Source organism: Phaenicophaeus curvirostris, chromosome Z (assembly GCF_032191515.1).
Source record: "Phaenicophaeus curvirostris isolate KB17595 chromosome Z, BPBGC_Pcur_1.0, whole genome shotgun sequence".
NCBI lineage: Eukaryota > Metazoa > Chordata > Aves > Cuculiformes > Cuculidae > Phaenicophaeus > Phaenicophaeus curvirostris.
The window spans coordinates 18295508-18303945 of NC_091431.1; positions in this window are offsets into that span (position 1 = coordinate 18295508).

Genomic DNA, 8438 nt, shown 5'->3' on the forward strand with positions numbered 1-8438 from the left:
GGGAGGCCTTAGGTGTTAATGAGCTAAGCCCCTTGCCACATGTGCCTGGATATGTCTGCCAGAGTATTCTGACAGGGCTCTGTGAAGACACGGCTGAAAACGTAGTGACTGGAATGAAAGACCAATGTCACAAGACATGAGATAGGGGATGGAGCAGTCGGTAGCATTGCAGTAATCCAAGATACATGTCCTGGGTCTGCGGCACTGCTGGGGTGAGCATCATGGGTCAGGATGGCCCACAGTGACATCCCTGAGCCATGGATTCCATTGTCATCTAGTGATGGATTGTGACAAGACACCCCTCACTGCTTAGATATGGGTACCAAGTTCCACTTAGATGGATCGTGCCCTCACTCCAGCTGAGTAGCTTGTAAGGCTGGTCTGGTGTCCAGCCTCAGTTGTGTTGGAAGATCTTTCCAAGCCCAACCAACCAGGGCACTTAGGAGATGCACTTGCAGCAGCAGAGGTGAGCTGTGCAGGGAACCTGGCCTTGGGGAGCTGGGAGATTTCCCTTCTTGAGTGCCCTTGGCATTTCTTACCCCTGCCCCAGCCAACCAGTGACTGAGGACTCTTTGTTTTCTAGTGCAACACACACTGCTGCTGCACCTGCGAGACGTGGCATCTGTCCATCCCCAGCTCCCCCCATCCCACTGCAGTCTGTGGGGGGCTTGGCTGCAGAGGCAGTTGACCACTGTCCAATCTGCCTGGATGGCTGGGACGCTGCTGCCTGTGTGGTGCCATGCCTCCACACTTTCTGTTGCACATGCATCCTGCAGTGAGTTCTTAGCAAGCCTGAGTGCCCCCTCTGCAAAAGGAGGGTGATTTCCATCCTGCACTCCATGCTGGCAGACAACTTTTAAGAACACATCATCCCACCACCTGTGGCACCATCTCTGGAATCCCCAATTTAGGAAGGATATGTAACTGTTGGAATGGGTCCAGAGGAGGCTACAAAGGTGATCAGAGGAACGGAGCACCTCTGCTATGAGGCCAGGCTGAGAGAGTTGGGGCTGCTCAGCCAGGAGAAGTCTCCAAGGAGATCTTAGAGCAGCTTCCACTACCTGAAGGGGGCTACAGGAAAGCTGGGAAGAACTTTTTACAAGGACCTCTAGTGACAGGATGAGGGGAAACGGCTTTAGATTGCAGGGGGGAATGTTTAGGTAAGACATTAGGAAGAAACTCTTCATGATGAAGGTGGTGAGTCCCTGGCCCAGGTTGCCCCGGGAAGTTGTGGCTGCTCCATCCCTGGAGGTGTTCAAGGCCAGGTTGGATGGGGCTTTTGAACAGCTTGGTCTGGTGGCAGGTGTCCCTGCCCATGGGAGGGGGTTGGAACTGGATGGTCTTTAAGGTCCCTTCTAACCCAAACCTTCCTATGGCTCTGTAATTCTATAATTTCTGGATGTGGCCTGGACCCTACAAAACATCACATTGGGATGACGTGCAGCCAACACTGCTTTCATTAATGTGCCTCTTCCAGCTCTCTGTCACACCATTCCTAAAATGGACAATGCCTGTAAACTTTGAGAGGGGGCACTTAAAGTTACTGGGAGGGTAGTGAGCAAGGTGGAGATTCAGGTGGGTCTTGGTGGGGATCATTAAGTTTCTTTATGATGTTTCTGTTTTTTCAATGTAGTCATTAAAGGATATTTCCAGTAAGAGGTGTCCAAGCAGCAGGCCCTGAAGAGTTACTCAAAGAACTGCCTTCCAAGCTAAACATACCCTGCTGTCATTACAGATCCCTCTGCTCTTCTTTCCAGAAATCAACTTCTTGCCTACTGTAGCATGACAGCTCTGATCCTGTTTTTACCAGTGGCGCTAATGGTTTCTACCATGCCATCAAGTCAAATGAATACAGCTGTTGCTGGGCAAAGGCATGCAACTTAACATCCTGTAATTTCTTCACATTCAAAGCTATGGTTATATGACTCCACTGGAAAGTGGTACAGCCTAAACCATGCTTGCAAGCACGGGTTTTGTATTGCTTAAGATTCTTTGGGCAGAAAGATGCTGTTGTGCCTAAACTATCCCTAATATACATATGCACCCCTCCCTGCTCTCTGCTTCTCCCTCACTTTGTACACCACCATTGCCATTTTTCAACAGGGCATTCACAGCTGTTCACATGACAATGTCCACAGAGAGTGTGGGAATGCTCATGGGACAGCCACCTCTGCTTCCCCTTTGCTTCCCTAATGGAGCAGGGCAGTGGAGGAGCAGAACACTGAGCTGCCTGTGCTTAGAGCTTGAGGATTCCAGTGGTGCAGGCTTGGTTCCACACACCCCGACAGCTCCTCCATGTCTGGGAGTTACCATCTGCAGTGGGACTGAATACAGTAACAAGCCACATACGTGCTGCCCAAAGAACAGAGGCTCTTAGGCCAGAGCGTGTCAGTGCAAGGACTGTGACTCACTGCTTAAAGGGATTCAGAACAACTGGAAATGCTGAAGGCCGACAGTATTTGGTACCCATTGTCTTTATTCTGACACTTGCCATTGGAGTTGATCCATTTAAGAACTTAAATTCAAAACAAAAACTAAAACCTATTTAAGCTGAACATAGCTCAGCTAATTCACAGCCTTTTTTTGACTACATCCATAGACACTGTGCTTTGCAAAGGGAGATATCATTTAACATGTGCCTCTCAAGTCATGGAATCTTTAAGGTTCGCAAAGACTTCTAAGCTCATCCACTCAAACCATCAGCCCAACATCCCCATGCCTGCCAAACCATGTCCCAAAATGCCATGGCCACATGGTCATGGTTTTTGAACCCCTCCAGGGATGGGGACTCCACAGCAGCTCTGGGCATCTTCTGCCAGTGTTTCATCACCCTGTCCGTAAAGAAACTCCAACAGCATTTGTGACCTTTCTTGATAAAATTCCATATGTTTCACCCGTTGTTGTGTGAAGGATGGTACTAGCCTGATTCTAGCTGGTGCAAGAATTGAACTTCTATGAAATTGTAATGAGCAACAAAAACCTAATTTCAAAAAGCTGTGGCATAGTGCTACGCAACCTATCAGAATCAGTAGAACTAATTCTACTGAAATTTGAAAACAAAAGCTGTTAAATCTTAAATCACTCTCAGTCACCATTTTGTTGGTGCAGAGCATAGGGACAGAACTATCTAGAATTATATTTCCTAGCTACTCTTTGCTTGCTCCCATGTGGGTGTGAAACAGTGACCCTAACCTGATAAAATTCTGAGAAATCTCCCTAAAATAAAAGGAAAACACTTGACTGTGGATCTAAATGCACTAGTCTTTGAGCCCTTCTCATATAAGGTACATGCGGACACTAATTCCCTGAACACTGGTAAAAGGTAAAAGCATCTATTTTGACTCACAGTTTGAGAAGCAGCAGATCATTTATCTGAACAGAACGAAAAAGAGAGCTGATGTGCTGAAGCAGCAGGGAGATGCTCGGTGTTGTCTTCTGTATTTCTTAAATAGAGAGTTTAGGAAGGTATTAGCTCATCATTAACTTTCTGTGCTGTACAGACCTGCCAAAAATGATGAAACCTTGAAAAGGAGGAGTAGGACCTATTTTTGGTAAAGTTCAGATGTATTTAATTTTTATGGCTTTCCAATACCCGAATGATGACTGATCATATATAAACACAAGAAATATTAAAGTCCTTTTGTAATGAGGCATTTGTTTTAACTAAGGTGCCTAACACTGCACTGTGGTTTCTCAGTTAAATAAGCTGAATCTTCCATCCCACTAATTGACAATCATGTCAATTTTTCCACTCTAAGTGACTAATGGAAATTTGAATACCACACATGCTTGTTTGCCTGAAGTTTGCTTAACATTGCATTTATTCTTCAATGTATTGATTTTTCTTGTTAAGCTTTGTTATTCAAAGTCAGGAAAGTCTAGTTACAAAACAGCAGTGGCCTGATCGTCTCCAAGATAGAGAGACCTCACAATCCTCAGTATCTTAATGGTGAACTGAAGTTGTTAAACCTCCAAGCAGAGAAAAATTGGAGTAGAGATTGTTTACCAAGTCCCAGCTATCATGGTTCTGGTAACAAATTATGTCAGAAGTGTTAAAGAGAAAATAATCTTTTTACTTGCAAAGAATCTGCTGTTTATCAGAAAATTTGAAGTCCCTGACCATTAAAAGGCACACAAAGTTTGGCTTTTCTTTTCAGATGAAGGTTCCAGGATTTTACTTGCGTCTTGATAATCTGACAGTAGCTGAGGAATTTTAGAGCCTGAAAATAATATGGATGCTTACAGACGGTCAAATAATTCAGGCACCAGATAAAATATTTTTCTGTTTCTTCTGTTAAGACCATAGGGAAAGAGAATTTTTTACTTGGAAGAATATTCTTTTCTGCGGTACATCAAAAATATATCCCCAGTGATGGTTGCAAATGGTGATCATATATCAACAGATGAGAAGACTGAGGTACTTAACAACTTCTTTGCCTCAGTCTTCACTAATAACTTCTGTCCCCACCCCTCCTGGGTCATGGGACAGCAAGATGGTGACCCTTCCCACTGTAGAGGAGGATCAGGAATACATATAAGTCTATGGGAGCTGATGAGATGCATCCCAGAGTCCTGAGGGAATTGGCTGATGTGGTTGCCAAGCCACCTTTCATGATATTTGAAAAGTCATGGCAATCAGGAGAAGTCTCTGGTGGCTGGAAGACGGGTAACGTTGTGCCCATTTTTAAAAAGAGCAGGAAAGATGACCCTGAGAACTACTGACCTGTCAGCCTCACTGCTGTGTTTGGGAAGATCATGGAACAGATTCTCTGGAAGCTCTGCTAAAGCACATGGAGGTGATTAATGGCAGCCAGCACAGCTTCACCAGAGCAAATCCTATATGACCAACTTACTAACTTTCTATGATGGAGAAACCGCAGCAGTAGACATGAGTAAACCAACAGATGTGATCTCTCTAGACTTCTGTAAAGCCTTTGACATGGTCCCCCACAACATACTCCTCTCTAAATTGGAGAGACATGGATTAGATGGGATGGTTTGGTGGATAAGAAACTGGTTGGATGGTCGTATTCAAAGAGTAGTGGTCAATGGCTCAAAGTCCAGATGGAGATCCATGACAAGTGGTGTCCCTCAGGGGTCCGTACTGGGACCAGTGCTGTTTAATATCTTCGTCAATGATATTGACCGTAAGATTGAGTGCACCCTCAGCAAGTTTGCAGATGACATGAAGCTAAGGGGTATAGTTGCCACACTAGAAGGACGGGGTGTCATCCAGAGGGACCTGGACAGGCTGGAGAAGTGGGGCTGTGAGAACCTCATGAGGTTCAAGAAGGCCAAATGCAAGGTCCTACACCTGGGTCGGGGCAATCTGCAGTTTCAGTACAGGATGGGGGATGTGATGTGATTGAGAGCTGCCCTGTAGAGAATGATTTGTGGGTGCTGGTCGATGAGAAGCTCGACATGAGCCGGCAATGTGCGCTCACAGCCCAGAAGGCCAACCATATCCTGTGCTGCATCAAAAGAAGTGTGGCCAGCAGGGAGAGGGAAGTGATTCTGCCCCTTTATTCCTCTCTTATGAGACCTCATTTGAAGTACTGTGTCCAGTTCTGGAATCCTCAACATAAGAAGGATATGGAGCTGTTGGAATGGGTCCAGAGGAGGGCTACAAAGATGATCAGAGGGCTGGAATACATTTCCTGTGAGGACAGGCTGAGAGAGTTGGGCTTGTTCAGCCTGGAGAAGAGAAGGCTCCGAGGAGATCTTATAGCAACCTTCCAATACCTGCAAGGAGCCTACAAGAATGCTGGAGAGAGACTATTCATAAAGGCTTGTGGTGACAGGATGAGCGGGAATGGGTATTAAACTGGAGAAGGGCAGATTTAGAGTAGACATTAGGAAGAATTTCTTCACCATGAGAGTGGTGAGACACTGGAACAGTTTACCAAGAGAAGTTGTGGCTGCCCCATCCTTGGAGGTTTTTAAAGCCAGGGTGGATAGGCCCTTGGGTAACCTGATCTAGTGGGATATCCCTGCCCGTGGCAGGGGGGTTGGAACTAGATGAAATTTGTGGTCCTTTCCAACTCTAACTATTCTATGATTCTCTGAAAAACAGAGAGAGAAAAATGGATTCTGCTCCTGCTTACATTTAACAGCAGTGGTCCCCATTAACTGATGAAATCTGTGTCCCTAGCTTTTCAGGTATCAGAGCAGACTGTTACACCTTTGTATCCCATTGATTTCATCTCCTTGTGAATTTCATCTTTAAGTCTGATGGGGTTGTCTCTCTGGGCAAGTATTATAAAGAAGTTGGCAGCATAAATTCCAGCATAACCTCTACTAATTATTGTCTTTAAAAAAATATAAAACCTGAAGGGGTTTGGAAGATATATGGAAAAGGCCTGAAGAGAAATTTATCATATACTGCTGGTAAACGTACATTCAGGCTTCTGCTGTAAATGTATAAAATCTAAGATTAACAGAACTATCAAATTTATATTCCTGCATTTTGGTAAAGAAAAAAAGTATCTCACTTTCTTCCTCAAACTTTATGGATCAACTTTGGCATTTCTAATGTATTAAATCTGCAAGATATGGCAAGTAAATCAGGGACAGAGAAGATTATAGCCCACAAATAACAAAATAACAAAAGACGTTCCATGTGAAGAGGCACCACGTGGTAAGGTTGCAGTCTCATAGAATAATAGAATCATAGAATGGTTTGGGTTGGAAGGGACGTCAAATCCCATCCAGCCTGGGCAGGGACACTTTCCTCTGCATCAGGTTGCTCAAAGCCTTGTCCAACCTGGCCTTGAACACCTGCAGGGAGGGGGCAGCCGCACTTCTGTGGACAACCCGGGCCAAGGCCTTACAACCATCACAGTGAAGAATTTCTTCCTAAGATCTTATCTAAATCTCCCCTCTTTCAGCTTAAAACTATTCCCCTTTGTCCTAGCCCTGCACTCCCTAGCAAGAAGCCCCTCCCCAGCTTTCCAAGCTTTCTCCAGCTCTTCCAGCTTTTTAATTTCCATGAAAATTTAATTTCCAGCCAGATTGAGAAAAGTGCTAAAATTAAACTATATATCAAATGGGTGACATCTCTTGATGAGGTTTTCCAGCGCTTTAACCATTAATCTCTTGGCAGAGCAGACTCAGACTCTGCAGGTGTTGAGTAGGCTGCCACCCTGGAGATCAAGCTAAAGGGTTAATAATCTACCAGGCTGAACCAGGCTCAGGATGGTTCAGACCAACTATCCCATGTTCTGCAAATGCCCTAGGAGAGAGGGCTGCTATAGCAGGCGTTTTGAAAAATAAATAGTTTCATATTGCAAGCTCCAAATAAAATGCACTGGACAGGATACGGGGTTGGCAAACACTTACAAGAAGGTTTTATTGTTTATAGTAAATCCATATTGTTGATTAAGGAGAGCACTACCATTTATTTAAATTATTTAAATAATGCCTAAACAGGTTCAGTCATTACATATTTTCTATTGGCCATTCTACATTAATCTATTGTTTTCTTCCCCTACCTCCTCCCCTAGCCTCAAAAAAAAAAAAAAAAAGAAAAAGAAAAACTCCCATGCTGACAGTTTAAATAGTTTGGAAAAAGTAGGCATTTTCCAAGCTCCTGGTGACAGATTTTACTCCCTGAGCTGGGAAAAAATGCAACATGACTTCACTGTTATTTCAGCAGAACACCATAATAACTAAGAATAAAATCTACTCCTGCTGTTTTATGTTTATCTGAGAGAAAATTGTTGCCGTTTAGTCTTGCTTACTCTTAAAAAGTTAAAAGGTATTTGAGGCTTGTTTCAAAAAGCTGGCTTCAGAACAGCAAATTTGAAAGCTGGATTTTCATATGACATTTCTGTTAAGGTGTGGAATTCAACAGCAAAATCTAGCCCTAAAACAAAGCCTAAATGTGTTTATCATGGTCCTAAATTGACATAAGATCCAACATCAATTAATTAACCCTGTCTCCCTATGGAAGTTTATGATTCTATGACACAGTTCAGTTTGGGGTAAAAAATAATAGGAAACATCAGTCTAAAAGTTCATCTATTGGTTCGAAACCCATACTCATGAGTAAACCTTGTAAGCCGTGATATGTGCTGATCTCCATCATGGCAGTGTCTGACCACATCACTAAAGGCTGTTCTGGCAAAGAATTTGGAAAAGAAAACCTCTGTCACTGGGAAAAAGATGTGGAAAATATGGGAAGATGCAGGAGGATGTAAGGTCCTGTCCTTGCACAGAAAATAAGTTATGTTTTGACATTGATAAGAGGGATATGGAGGAAGGACTGGCTACTTGGCTGAAGCATCAGGCTAATATGCAGCCAAGAGTTCTGCATGACACAGCATCGCTATCTGCTTAGGAATGCAACTGAAGGTTTCTCAGAGCACAAACAAAAAGCCCCAAAAGGCTTGTGAACAAGCACTCTGACTTTTCAACTCTCTCCTGCCTACAGCATAGTG